Source organism: Vanellus vanellus, assembly GCF_965231255.1.
Source record: "Vanellus vanellus genome assembly, chromosome: 3".
Classification (NCBI taxonomy): Eukaryota; Metazoa; Chordata; class Aves; order Charadriiformes; family Charadriidae; genus Vanellus; species Vanellus vanellus.
This window is the reverse complement of record NC_138907.1, coordinates 49,781,216-49,794,593: the sequence shown is the minus strand read 5'-3', so window position 1 is coordinate 49,794,593 and position 13,378 is coordinate 49,781,216. Positions and strand designations below refer to the sequence as shown.

Here is a 13,378-nt window from a genome sequence, read left to right as displayed (position 1 = left end):
AAATATAATATTTAATTGTCATTTCCAGCACAGATTTCTCAGTCTCACGGGAACAAAATAGTATGTAAGTTGCCAGTTTAGTCTTCACCGTGAACAAATAAGTAGCGATGTGTTAGGAATTTGCCTGTTTCTTGTTGATTCATAACTTCCAGCAGGGTTTTTGGTTAAATTTTGGTACCTTGTAGATGTTCTATAAAATTCTGCTATTGCTTTCATGCACTGTGTAAAAACTAAAGTTTAAGCCAGCACAGCATGATTTTTCTTCTCACTAGCTGTGAGACTGCAACTCTGCTCAAGTAGAATGTGTTTGTCTTTTTTATTCGCTTGTATTTAGATTGATACTGCAAATGGGTCACCCAGACATTTGTATTTAATGCCTTCCAGATCAAAGCGGGTTTTAAAATTCATGTGCCAGTTCCTCCTTGCACTAATACCTTCTGTATGCAGGCACTTGCTAGCAAGTCTGCAAAAGTTATAGTGCACGTATGTTTTAGCTAGAATTCCTCTACCAGACTTCATTCAAATAACTTCAAAAATTCTGTTAAGATACATGTTAATACAGCCTTTCAACTTTAAATTTTTTACTCCTATTAATTAAAAAGACTTTCAGAAGTTAACAAATTCTGTGTAGACTTTTCCCTTTATGAATAATATTCTGAATTGGAGTAGAAATTTAGGTGCTTAATAGTACATGATAGTGTACGCACCAATACTGGATTAAGTTGTATCCATCTGAAACTGCAGAGCAGAATTATGTGGAAGATTATGCTGTAGGTTTTTTTGGTTGTGATTTGTCCTTAGCTATAGAGCCAAGAGCCATTTCTTTGAAAAAATGCAGAGATAGAGGGTGTTTTTTTTCCAAAATAGATTGGCTGGTATGTCTTGCCTGTAAAGTCCTATCCACAGACCTAATTAAGCTGAGACATTAATTCAGAGTTGCCTTAACAGGGAAGAGCATCACAGAATGTGCAATATAGTTTGTAGATTGGTACGTAACTGAATAGTCCTTAGTGTGTCACTGCTCGTAGGATATTTATAGCAAACGTACATTAAGAAGTTAACCCTTGTTTGGGGAAACAGAGCTCAAGCAATATATTTTCCTTGAACTCAATGAAATATTTTTCTTCCTTTGAAACAAAAGAGAAATTAAATCAAACAGGCTCATGCATTTAACTTCTTTTGTTAAAAATTAGGAGTGCTTTTATGCATTTGTAGACTATTATATGAATCTTAAGTTGCGGCATTTATAAGAATAAAAGAGGCTTCTTTTTCAGAAAGGTTAAGAAAGACTAATTAATAAAACTTGCTTAGTTGCTTACAAATGTTGTATATGAATCATTTTCCCTTTACTTACCATTTTTACCGTTTCATGAGAGCACAATTAGGTAGGAACTGTTGCATACTTGATTCCAATCTCACAATGAGACTTTAGGCCAGTTCCTTTAGCTAGTTCCTTTAGTTGCTTTGGTTTTCATCAAAGGTATCTTTTTAGAAGCACTCGATTTCCAGAGCGTGAGAGAAATCACGTGTTACAAACTGATATACTTCTGTCTAGCACAGAAGTCAGCATGCCTGCTTTCCATATTTATCTAATTGCCTTATTAAGGTTACTGAATACCATAATTTGTTTTTTATTAAAAAAAAAAAAAAGGACTACATATGCAAAAGCCTACAGTATTGCATATTTTCTTAATGCCATTTCTGGAAGTCCGTTACTGAACATCCTGGGTTCTTTGGTCTTTCATCTCCTTGGGAGAAGCACACTTTGGGATGATAGAGGGTTTATTCACTTCCTTGCTTTGTGTGCAAGGCAATCTTGATGGCAAGCATTCTTTTATGAAAAAGTAACAGGTAACCCTTACTCCATTGAAGAGAAGAACAAAACTCTCCAGTCTTTTCTCTTTACGTCTTTTGAGGCTATGTGTAAATATAGCTGCTGGATACACTGCATGTAAATTTTCTAGGTTGTCAGATGGTTTGGAGTCCTGTGATATTGTACTGCTTGCAGTCTAGCTTGTTTTTCTGTCAATAGTATGACTTATTTTTCATCTATTTTCCCACCCAGTGCAACTTAAAGTTACAATGGAATTGTTCATAGATGTTAAATGCTTGATGTTTCTTTGCCTGTGAATGATGTTGACTGTCACCAAAGTTTGCATCTCCACTGCCTGTTTTGTGTAATTGGAAATGTTTTGCCCACTTCTGACTGTAGTTTGTCCAACTCCAAAAATGTTTGGTTTTTTCCCCCCACCACGGAGGATAATTTGAGAGGGGAAAGCAGAAACTTATATATGTGGAGCATGGGTCAGTTTTAAAATTCTTTTTAAGTCAGGGTACGACGTGACTCAGAGCAGCTGTAGCCACAACTAACAGACCAGTTTTACATACAGTAGGCTCGTTCACCTCATTTATATTTGGAAATTATATAGGGCATGATGAGGAGTATTTTGTCGCATGATGAGAGATTTCTGAAGTCCCTACATTGGTCTTCAGGCAGCAGAGGCATTCGCCTCCCCTGACAACGTGGGGTTTTTCTCATCTTCAGAAAAGTTTGCCCTGACTAGAGGTGGGACCAGTAGCTACAAAATTGGTCTTTCTCATACCTCTGGGCTGCCAGCAAATATTTCAATGAGTTGTAAATGTAGTATGTCGGGTGCATAAAGTGGATAAATATGCACTCATCCAGATACAACCTACAAAATGCATGCAGCTGTAGGCAATGTGAGTGTTTGGGTGATCAGAAACCTTTGCTTTTGCCTCCTGGAGAGTACATTTGTAAACTGGTTGCATAGTTTAGCGAACTGGTATGCTTTAAAATGCTTACAAGCTTGGGTTATTTAAATGCTTCTAGACTAATTACTTTCCAGGGAGGTCAGACTGAGACTTGATTCTGTTGCATAAACTTGCCTTTAAGGTTGTTTATAAAAACTTACGGAGATTGTCTATGTAAACGTAAGAGTCTGGAATCAGGGAGTTAGCCTGGGCGTGGGAAGATAAAAGATTTCAGTCCTGATAGCTGGTATCAGGCTTGATAGCTACATTTCTGTCCTATTTTTCTTAAAGACATTTCAGTTGCAGGGATTAATTCTGTTTTTAAAATCTTTCATTTTTATAAAATACAACAGAAGCTTAACAAAAAAGACCAACTTGGAGAAACAGTGTCATCTTTGAAATGTTATCCTAATATTTCAGCAAGGTATATTTGTATATGTATATACATGCGCATCTATGTGATATGTACATTACTAAAATGAAATCTTTGTTAATGATTGCATAATTATGCAAAATCCAAGACAGTCTTGAAAATTATCTATTTTTAAAAAATTTCAAATGGCTTATGTGAGCCATTGGAGTGTTTTGATGTGTAGTGTTGGTATCTGAAGCCACTTCAATTGGAATATTAGTTTGAAAAGGTTGATAACTGTATGACGCTTCTTGTGGATTCAGTCAAACTATAATTGGAGAGTGAAGATACCTTCACTTCAGGACTACTTTTTCATATTACTGTTTATGTGAAGCTTGAAACCATTTAAATATTGGTGTATTTAAGACAGAAATCTGCAGATCAGTATTGAAAGGTGATGAGGAAGACTTTCTTGCATTTTGTGTAAATAAAAATAGCTTTTAATACATGTAACATTTTTTACATGAATCGAAAGTGGTTCTGCCAGTCTTTATCGGAAGCTGTTCATTGCTCCAGTTTTATTGGAGTGATAAACGAAGTATGTGAAGCTAAACAGGTATAGGCAAATGATGGTTTAGAACAAGTAATGACAAGACCTTACTGTTAATTGTCTGGAGCATTACCGGTTTGGTTAGGTGCTGTACCTGCAGATATGTTTTGCAGATGCATAGTTTTTCCTTAATTACTTAATACTACAATTTTGCTGTCATTCCTAACAACTGGAAAAGTGTTTTTGTAATAGTTACCTATCATTAGAATTAAAACTATGGAATTGAAGTAACTAGGTCATCCTACAGATCTACTAAAACTGCAAGAATATTACTAACCTCACAGAAGGTACAACTAGTTTGTGATCCACCTAAGCTAGTTGTGGGGCATGATGTTTAAGGATGGGAGTAGCTTAACTGGTAAGAGGTTACCACCTCGTCAACAGGTGGACCTTCATTCCCACTCCGATACCTTCAGATTGGGATACTGGTGGGAGTGTGTGGTGTGTCAGCACTTCCAGCCCATCATATCGCTGGTGGCAGGTCCCCACATGGCGTGGCATGGCATGGGTGGCTTGCCTGGGAACCTAGCTGCATGTTGATGCTCACTAGAAGGAGCTGGCTGTTTTTTCCACCATGGCATTACGGCTGCTTGTCTTGGCAAATACCAAATGGGAAGGAGGTGCAGGCAGGACTACTTCTGCCTGCTTTCAGTGCTTCTGTGGTGACTGAGTCACCAGCTCGTGGGCTAGCTGTGATGCTGCCATTAGGAAGACTATATCTGATGTTCCTGTTATTCAAACTGCTTTATATACAGTTGCACTGTATGGCATGTTCCAATTTTATGGCTGATGAAATGGACGTGAGCCAAAGCTTCCCATGTTTGTTACTGACAAGGTAGTCTTATAAAACTCATCTTGTGACATAGCAACACTAGTAATAAAATCTGTTCTCCTTAAATACTTTAAGTCTGTCATTTTTATTGATTCATTAGTACTGTAGTCTTGTACATCCTGAATTTTACATTCTTCCGATGTAGGAGTTGTTTCTTTTTTCAGATCACTGTAGTTTATCTTGTTGTTTCTTATTGCTCTGATTACTCCACAGATTATTTTTTTTTAATGCTGCCTCTTCTATTTCTATAGTTCCCATAGTAATTTTTTAAGCAAATGCAGTATTTTGGGCGCTATCCTGTTAGAGCAAGGAGGGGCTTGCAAAGTAACACTAATTGTGAAAACAAGTAGGGACTACTGTGCACTGATGTGTTGCTTGATAGATGGCCCAGGTGATAAGCAGATGTGATGGAAAAAGACTTGTTTCCTGTTAGGCTGTCTCAAAAGCTGAGGTTAGATTGTTTTATCCAACTCAGTCCTTTGGCTTTTTTAACATGATAGAATTTTTGTAGTCAAGCAGAGAATCATACCAGGCTTAAAAGGGGCAAATACCCATTTGAACAACAGGTATTAAATCTTTGCATACCCTTGTCTGCCATAAATCTTAGTCAGCTGAGCATACTTTTGTGTTTGGTTTTTTTTTTTTTTTCTTTTGATGCATTGTTTGTATTGGCTCTGTTGTATCGACTTTGTTTTCCTTCCATGCTCCTGCTCGCAGCGAATTTCCAGATTTTTTTGAGGTTGCAGTCTATGTGACTTGAAGAGTGGAAATCCTGTAAACAATCTTAATATTTCAGGAGGTTGTTATTTTCTTCACCTTCCAGGTTCTCTTTTAATGAGGGACAATAGTGTTGTATACCTTTCTTCTTTTCTTTTTTTTTAAATTTGTTTCCCCCCTCTGCCTTCTGTCAGTGCCGTGACTCTTAAGTATATTGTATCAGCATTCTAGAGATTGAAGTTGTGCTGACCAGAGGTGCCAAAATTTCCTCTTTAACTTCTATGGTTTGCCATAGTTGCATGAGTTTTCAGAATTTTTCTAATCTTTCAGGCCCTACTGGAAAGTCATTCAGTATATTGATTTGTTTGTTTATTCAGTAGATTCTTTACTAAATTCCTTTATATCAGGTGATATGTCCTGTGATACTAGCTTAAGTTTTACAGTTGTCCTACTGCTTATTTAGAAGACATTTAAGTTTATGGAGTTTTTGTTATTTTTTAATATTCCAAATGTAAGTACTTAACAAGTACTTTTTCTGAATTAGTAGAGAAAAATATATATGTATGCGTGTATATATAAAAAAAAAATGTCAGTATATACCAATGTTATTTATATTACATAAGTAATAAAAAAAAAAATGAAAAGTTGTCTCTCAGGTGAAATTTTAGTTTTGACCCTTTTCTGTTGACTGCAGTCTGTCTGAATTCACAAATCTCCAAAATAAATAGCTGCTCTTGAAAGAGTTGAAAGCTCTTGCTGACGTTCCAGTTGGTCAACTGCTCTGGTCCACAATCTTTGGTCATATTTTCAGATGAAGTTCTGTTGATATTGTAAGCATATTGGGGTTTTGTAGGTGTTTCTTGCGTTGGGTTTTTTTTGGGTGGTTTTTTGGTTATTTTTTTTTTTTTATTCAGCATGAGGAAGGAATGATAAAACATCCTCTGAAACAAATGAAATTATAACTACCTCTAATTTTTCTCTCTTACATGTATAAGCTACTTTCTTGTTCATGAAATTCTCTGCTATTTTAGTATTTCTATGTGTTACTTTATGGTTTGGGAATATAGTCCGCAATTTTAATTTTGTCTTCTGACAGGTCAGGGGTTTTTGCTTTGAAAAGAATTGATTTAGGAAGTTTCCTAAGTAATTTATGAAATGTTCAATTTAAGTGCTAGAGGGGGCACATCAACTTTTTTCTGATCAGTTTATAGTGTTTTAGCGTTGAATTACAATATTTATGTATTACAGTGTTTGGGAGTTGAATTGCAATATTTATTACATGCATCGGTTCCTGTGTAGGTTCTACTCAGTTATTTGAGAAAGGTCCCTTGTCAATTCAGCTACAAACCGCCAGAAAAATAAGTATCTCTCGTTATAATTAAGTTTTCCTTATGTGCATTAGACAGATTATAACATAGCTGAACATTGTTGAACAGTTCTTGTACTAAACTAGGACCAAATTAGTACCACTTCAGTAATTTGAAGTTTTTATTTAATTTCAATTTAATTTCAAATGAAGAGTTAGATTTGCAGGGACTATGCAACCTCTGAGCTATGAACAGTACTGATGTGAAAATCTCAATAATCATCATCATCACCCAAATGTGTAATAAACTTAACAAGCCTCCCTGTGTTTTATTTCATTCCTTTATTTTTATTCTCAGGTTGTAATTTTAGACTTCATCTTATAAGATTTTTTCTAAACATATTTTTGTTCTGTGATAAGAACTATTTGAAACTGGGCTACTATGACAAAAAAAAGCTAGTCCTCTTTTCTAAAAGCTTACCTAGCTTTCTTCTGTCCCACTTTAAATATTGTTATACAGTGTATGTGGGCCAAACAGATGCAGTAAGGCCAGATCTAAGGGAAATAGAACTTCTGGTGAGTTTTAATAGCTGGTTTTATTGATAGTGTTTCATACCTCATTTTTTTTGCTTATCCTCTTGACTTGTAAATCCTTTTATTCGTGCTCTCAATTAGGAGGACTCGTTGTTTATTTGCTTTTTACAAGGTAGTCTGGTCACTTAAACAAATGTTTTCCCATACATTCTTTTCTTCATTCTAAGCAGACTTCTGTATGCAGAAGTGTGTTTGCCTTTACCTCCCAAGTGGGATTAGAAGATCTATTAAAATTCCATCTAAATATGAAAGTTCCCCATTGTCATAGCATTCCTGCAGCAACCTGTAAAACACAGCAGATTTATGATTAATTATTCTCATACTCTGACTAAACTCAAGTGCATGACAAACTTGCAAGTGCAATACATTAACATCTTTCAACTTGTGCTGGTTTAAAGCATTAAATTACTTCCTAAGATAATGTAAGATGATAAGAAAAACTTTATACAGGTATTGCGTCTCATGCAAATAAATGCCTGGCTTCATTCCGGGTACTGGACCTAATAGGTTTCCTCAGTTTCCTACATGTATTGGCTATATACATCTATCTTAAAAATGAATAAGCCCAAGCATGGCGAAGATTATCTTCAAGAATCTTTTCATGTTTTTACTCAGAGACTTAATTAAGATTCCTGGGAAACAAAGGGGAACATTTTTATCCCAGTGTGTAATTATATCAGTAAAAGTGTGCTGTTTTTTTTTTTAACATGATGAATTTACTTCAGTTCTAGATATACTATTCATCTCCATCCCTTGCTAAAGTTAGGATGGTTTGTATTTTTTACATTTAGAAGGGGAGTGGGTGGGCTTTGGCAAAGTTGGGAAGTGTCTTTTGGGTGCGCTAGCCAGGCGGGCCATCAAAAGCTTCAAACGAAGATGTTCTTCCGCAATGTAGTTTGCTTCTCTGTGTGGGGAATCTGCATGTATATGGCTTGGGTTTTTTTCGTTTTGCAATTGTTTTGGGACTCAGCTTCCACTGTTGCTCTTCAGATGCTTCTCAGAGCTACTTGACAAGTCAATAGTGTAGTGGAATTTGAAACAGTTTAAATTGTTGGGTTAAAAATCACATTATTCACCAAATAGTGAAGTCTAAGGTTGAACAGAGAAACACTGATTATTTTATGTCATGCTGTTTTAACCCATTTGGGAATTATTTAGACAGTGTTAAAATTGAAGTATTCTCTGTTAGGTCAAACTTCCTTGGCATGATTTTGTATTGCTTATAGTAAAAAGTCTTCTCTAGTGGAAGTTCACAGATGGGCAAATGTTCTTACATTTAAAAGATGAACAATTCCTTACTCTTACTTTGCTCTCAAAGAGGGCTTTTGGGTTTCTAGTAGTGAAAAGCCCAGTTTGGGGTCTGTTGTGAAAAGCCTACCTGATATTTGCCCTATATATTCACAGCCCCTGACGATTATGCGCTTGTTAGCACAAGTACACAGTTGCTGTAACCTGATAAAAGTTGGCACAACAGCTTAACAAGAATAATGTCACCCCCGCTTATTGATCCAGGCCCCTCCTAGCAACCCCCTTTCCCATACGGTTATGAACAGTCATGCTGTGTTGGAAACAACTTAAGGAAGCTGATTTGGCTGAAAACAAAGCTTTTATTTGGGAGGAGGGGGGCTGGGGACGGGGGTCAGCTTAGCCTTCAGCCAGGCTTGTTGTGGGACCTTCCATGACACAGTGGGGCCAGCAGAGGTCCAAGCGCAAGACAGGATGGGAGCAGGCAGGTGAATTTTTTCTGACCCTCTGCACTGCTAGTGTCATTGTAATTAATTTAGTATAACATTGAAAAAAAATAAATACTGAGATGTGTAAATAGTGTTCCGCTGCTGGCCTCTAAATTTAGTTCTCTGTGTTTTATGCAGTTTTTATGGTCTGGGTTGTTCTTTTGTACTGATTATTTAACTGCTTTGTAAACACAGCGAAGGGAGGTGTTTTTCTCACTTTGATGCTTAGGTCCAATGTACTTGAGGTGTCAGAATTTTTAAATATCGTGTGATTCCCTTTCTTCAGTCCACAATTCATTGTTCTTCTAATTCTGATCAGCTAGTATGTTCCTTATAAAACTTACTTCCCGTGGTTCTCTGCTTTGGCTGTGCATTATAACAACAGATGAGACTCAGAGCTAAAAAAGGAGGTCTTCAGAGCAGAGTGCTATGCGCATGCAGTTCAGTTCAGCAATATTGTCACCCAGGTGAACTGAAGACTGTGTTGATAGCTTTTGATGTAATGATTGCGCTACTTCTGTAGAAGTGGTTCTTCCAGTTGTAAGGTGTGACTGAAAAGCGCTGCTAATTTAGCTGCTAATTTGGAAGCAATAAAGAAGCAGTAGTATATTTGTGGTGGGTTTCAGTTATACACCTTGAAAATTTTCCTTAAATTATTATTTTTCCTTAAAAGGGTATTACCATTTCACTGTCTGCTAGGATTGTCGGAAAACGTTGCTTCAAGTATAAAAAAACCAGTTAGATTGGTAGCACTAGAGAGTTTGTTTTTTCTTTTAGGATTTTCTACGTTATTTTTTGAAAAATACTTGTAAAAGTTTGGGGGGGGTTGTAATTGCATATATATATCTATATTCAAGAAAATGTGCTGTAGGTTAAATAATCTTGGGGGAATAAACCACCTTTTTATGCTTACTACATTCTTGCTTTCCACAATTATCTAACTTCTATACAGTTGTGTTCTTCTGTTGGGACTAAGAGCTGTACAGATACATGTGTTTTTGTTATTCAGGATTGGAGAAAATAAAGTGAACTGAAAAGAACATTTACCATATTACTGTTATTGATTACACTCATGTCATTGCTCTCTTTTGTTTGTGGGGGTATAATTTTAGTTATGCTGACTTTTGCATTCCCTTAAAAGAAAAGCAGGTTAATAAACAGTTTACAAAGAAACCTGTTTTATTGTAATGTCAGTAAATGAGAGGAGAAACAACCATGTGGTGTGTATGAGAATTTCACTGAATGTAGAGTTTAGTATGCATGTCTGACCACATATTAACATCCTTTTTGTGTCCTTAATAACTGTACATTTTCTTCTAATGCAGTCTCCTGGAAGGTGGAACTGAAGCAAAATTAAGTCTGTTTCAGTATAAAATAAGAATTTAGATTCAGATTACTCTAAAGCTTAGGGTAAAAGTTGAGGGAAGATGATGAGTTAACATTGAGGATGTTTACTGAGAGATCTTCCCAAACATAAGTGAGAGCACAGGCACATTGTGAGAAACATATTAAATGGCATGTGAAGGAGGCAGAGAAGGAACTTATTTGTCCTAATAATATGTCAGTAGATGTGGTAGCTGATAAATATTTTTTATGTAATCTGAATGGAGATTTATTTTTAAATCATTTTTATGCTTTCAAAATTCTTTAGTTTTGTATTAAGTGAGATGACTTTGAGCTAACACATCTGCTCATAACTTCTTGAAAGAACGAGAAAGGGATTGACAAACTGTATAGGCTTCATAAAAGCACTAAAAAAGAAGGAACAAAGAGTAAAATGCCAACTTCAAATCATAATGGAAAATTACTGTAAGGCTTAAAGTATAAAAACAGTTGTACTCAGAGCAAAAATCCATCTGATCTGGTATCCTCCAGCTGTTGGGTATTTAGCCAAAGAACATAACAAAACAAGTATAAGATGGTTCCTCCTAGTTTCTAGCCTTCTGTAATTTCAGAATTTGCTTCAGAATGTATTATAACTGTATCACTTTTTCAGAAAGCCCTTGAAGGGCCATAGCATGAATCTGTGATCTTTTTTGTGCATGTTTACACTTTGGCATCTACAGCAGTCTTGTTCCTGGCAGTTTCCCAATTTAATTATGAAATCCTATGGAAAATGTTCTCTTTCTTTTTGTTGTTGTTTTTTTACTTTTTAAAATATGCTAGCTGATAGCAGGAATAAGAAAGCTTTGTATGTTGGCTCATTAGAGAGATGATAAATAATCCAATCTGCGCCACTCCATCCCATAGACTTTATCTTCCTTGATTGTTGCTAAACTGAGGAGTCTGTGTCTATTTAGTTGGTCCTCTCAAAGAAGCTATTCCTTTTTTCTGATCATCTTTGTTATCCTCGGAGCCTCAGAATAATCAGAATTACAAACAGTTTTCTAAATGTGAACCTTTTAGATGCTTGGTGGCCATGGTGGTTTCTGTTTTGTTTGTTCTTTTCTATTAGTTCTGTTGGACTGTAAATATTGGAGTTGATATGTGAAGACAGCTCTGAAAACAGTGATGAAAAAGATCTTGCTCAATGAGTTAAAGCCAGTTTATAAACTATTATATGGATATTTGTGCAATTGGAATTGTTTCTCTCATCACTATCTGCAAACAGTGCCCGTATCATAGGCTTAAACAGAAGGTTTCAACTTCATTTGATGTGTGCTAACAATCATAATCAAGCATAAGAAAGGTGATATGTAAGGATATAGTGTGTCAAACGTAATCTATGAGTACCAAAGTCACAATCCCCAAATTGCTTGATTAGTATGTGCGCTGTTTAAAGTGGCAATGCTTTTCCAAAGACTTGCTGTTTTTTTACCTAATCTTTGACTGTATTAGGCAGATCTTTGGACCCAAGGGGGATGAGATTCTTGCTAGCATCCTTTGAAGTTAGGAGCAAATGAAAGCAGCGTCAGTCCCAAGTGGCTTCAGAGTATATAAACCAAATCATCTTAATTTCCCCTTCCCAACAAGGGGAGGTGGTAACTGGTTCTGCCAACAGTGCCCTGATGGGGACTGGTCCGTTACAAGGTTAGAGCATTACTTCACATTTGGACCAATGAAATACATTTCCCCCCCGTTATTGCTCCATCATGTGATCCTCTTCCAACCCTTGTTTTTAACTTACCCAATAAATTTTCTGTATGGCAAATTTAGTTACCTTATTGTTTGCCCTTTTTCTGGAACGCTTATGTGCACATTCATTTAGGGCTTCTCTGATAACTTCCATTCCTTCTGCAAACAAACAACTTCCTATCTATTTTTGAACCAGTTATTAATATACAAGGACAAATTCCTTCTTATGCCATGTCACCTTGAGGTCTTGAAGAACTCCTGGTAAGAGATCTTGCCGCTTGTGTTCTGGAAGTCTAGGTGTTCTGTCAACCAGATCATAATTCCCTGTGTGATACTTGGTTGCTTGGGGAAAAAAAGAGATTTGTGAAGCATGGTTTTGTTTTTCATTATATTTATCTAGCTGTCTTCTGACTTGTATTTCTCGTAACTTTAACTGATTTTTCTGGTATAAAGTGTAAAATATGCTGCAGTTACCTTGATGTTTCTTTAAAGCTCTTTAAAAACCAACCAAATGAAAAAGTAACTAATTTTTTTTAAATTGCCCTTATATTCTTTCCAGACAAAGAAAGTGTCCTTACTTCAGTCATTTATTGCATATTGTTTCCTTTTTTAATTTAAGTATGGCTTAAGTAGTTACTATGAAAAATTTGGGCATGTAGAATGTTAATCTGAAATCAGGGAACTGGAAGTAAATCCTTCTCTGTGGCTTTTTAGTAAGCATTTGGGATTAACTCAAGATTTAATGAATAAAAATTAGGTCCTTCACCTGCTTAGAAAACCATCTATAACACTAGCTTTTGAATAAACTCCTCCTTGATTTTTATTCTACTTTATTAGAATGGTGGGCCACAGAAGGGGGGGGGGGGGGGGGGGGGGGGGGGGAGGAAGTTGTATATTTACTATCAAAGCAATTTGGGGGTTATGTTAGAAAATGAAATTAAATTAAAAACTATGCTCTGTTGAAGACTTAGCACTCTTCTTCCAAGTGACTTGCAGAGTAAAATGGCACAGTTTGCTGTAGTAGATAATGAAATCATAAGTGATTGTTTTACATTATAAGTGACAATTTAAAGGTTTGTGATACTAATATCTAGACTGATCTGTGTGGTGTCTTGTGAATTGAAGCATGTGGATGATGCAACAGCATGGCTTGAATAGAAGCTTATATTCTCTTCTCTTGAATCTGTTGGTTGTCTCACAATAAGTTCACTGTTAATGGTCCTTTTAAAATTTAGCAGAATACTTTGAGGCAGATCTTTTATGAACAAAATTGCATGGTTTTGCAGTAGACTTAAATATTGGCTCTGTCAACTCTAAAAGACTTATTAATTACAATGTCTACTTTACTTGTTTATTGTCAAACTAGAAACACTGTTCCTTTACGCTA

The 13,378-nt window shown here is 36.0% G+C and overlaps 1 protein-coding gene across 1 annotated transcript in view; it reads left to right on the top strand.

Moving 5' to 3' along the window:
- AFDN (afadin, adherens junction formation factor) overlaps window positions 1-13,378 on the top strand; it is a gene marked incomplete at its 3' end in the record, with an annotated part of 130,818 nt that overhangs the window by 95,463 nt on the left and 21,977 nt on the right. The window lies entirely within an intron of this gene.